Below are 1,795 nucleotides of genomic sequence, written 5' to 3'. Positions count from 1 at the left end.
GGCTGCAACCAAAAAATGGCCAGGCATTGTGGCGGGCGCCTGTAGTCCCAGCTACTTGGGAGGCGGAGGCAGGAGACTCGCTTAAGCCCAGGAGTTGGAGGTTGCTGTGAGCTTTAATGCCACAGCACTCTACCCAGGGGGATAGCTTGAGGCTCTGTCTCAAACAAACAAACAAACAAAAAAACAGCTGGGTGTTTTGATGGGCGCCTGTAGTTCTAGCTACTTGGGAGGCTGAAGCAAGAGAATCACTTAAACCCAAGAGTTTGAGATTGCTGTGGTCTGTGATGCCACGGCACTGTACCCAGGGCAACATAGTGCGATTTTGTCACAGAAAAATAAATAAATAAAAAAAATAATAAAAATATAGGGCGGCACCTGTGACTCAAAGGAGTAGGGCACTGGCCCCATATACCAGAGGTGGTGGGTTCAAACCTGGCCCTGGCCAAAAACTGCAAAAAATAAACCAAACTGTGTATATATAAATATATATAGATAGATAGATAGAGAGAGAGAGAGGGCGAGCGCCAGGGCTAGGCAGCTCACGCCTATAATCCTAGCACTCTGGGAGACCAAGGAGGGTGGATTGCCTGTGTGCAGGAGTTCAAGATGAGCCTGAGCCAGAGCAAGAACTCATCTCTAAAAATAGCCAGTGGGTGCCTGTAATCTCATCTACTTGGAAGACTGAGGCAAGAGAATCGCTTAAACATAAGAGTTAGAGGTTGCTGTGAGCTGTGACAATATGGCACTCTACCCAGGGTGACAAAGTGAGACTCTGTCTGAAAAAATAAAATAAAAAAATATAGCTGGGCATTGCGGTGGGCACCTGTAGTTCCAGGTACTTGAGAGACTGAGGCTGGAGGATCACTTGAGCCCAAGAGTTTGAGGTTGTTCTGAGCTATGATGCCATGGCACCCAACCCAGGGCAACAAAGTTATACTCTGTCTCAACAACAAAAAAAAAAGTGGAGGAGGGCAGGAGAGTCAGTGTCAGGATGAGGGGGCCCTGACCTTCCTTGCTGGCTTTGAAGTAGAAGATGGGCGGAGCCATGAGGTGCAGGTGCCTCTGGAAGCTGATTAGGTCATATTCTTCCAGACACTCCAGAAGGGATCAGCCCTGCAGACATTGTGGTTTAGCCAGTGGGGCCAGGCTAGACTTCTGCCTACAGAACAATAAAAACATAAATTTGTTTTTAAACCACAAAGTTTGAGGTAATTTGTTATGGCAGCAGCAGAAATAAGATATGTATCTTGGAGATGTTTTGAGACCATGAAAATCTTGTTTTACCTCACCCTGTCATACTAATTTTAGTACCTAACAGGATTTTGCCTGTAACAATTTTTTTCTATTTCTTTCCATATTTATTGTCTGAACTTCACTGTAAGGAAGAGCAGTCTTGTCTCCCTCACTTGTGTTTATGTATTTTATACTAGTATATAATTTACTTTGGGTTATGAGCCAGCACTGTGTCACGTTCAAGCTCTAGCCAGTGGGAACCCAAAGGATGGGTCCTCTGTTCAAGGTCAAGGCTCCACTCCATCCTTCTCTGAGGACTTCTCTATCTTCTATGTGTTCATTAAAAACTGGCTGGGTTGGCTTGGTGCCTGTGGATCAAGTGCCTAAGATGCCAGCCACAAACACCTAAGGTGGCGGGTTTAAATCCAGCCAATCAACAATGATGGCTGCAACCAAAAAATAGCTGGGTGTTGTGGCGGGCGCCTGTGGTCCCAGCTACTTGGGGGGCTGAGGCAGGAGACTCGCTTAAGCCCAAGAGTTGGAGGTTGCTGTGAGCTGTGAT

Source organism: Otolemur garnettii, unplaced genomic scaffold, assembly GCF_000181295.1.
Source record: "Otolemur garnettii isolate 467f Iridium unplaced genomic scaffold, OtoGar3 scaffold00023, whole genome shotgun sequence".
Taxonomy (NCBI): Eukaryota; Metazoa; Chordata; class Mammalia; order Primates; family Galagidae; genus Otolemur; species Otolemur garnettii.
This window is presented reverse-complemented; position numbering follows the sequence as displayed.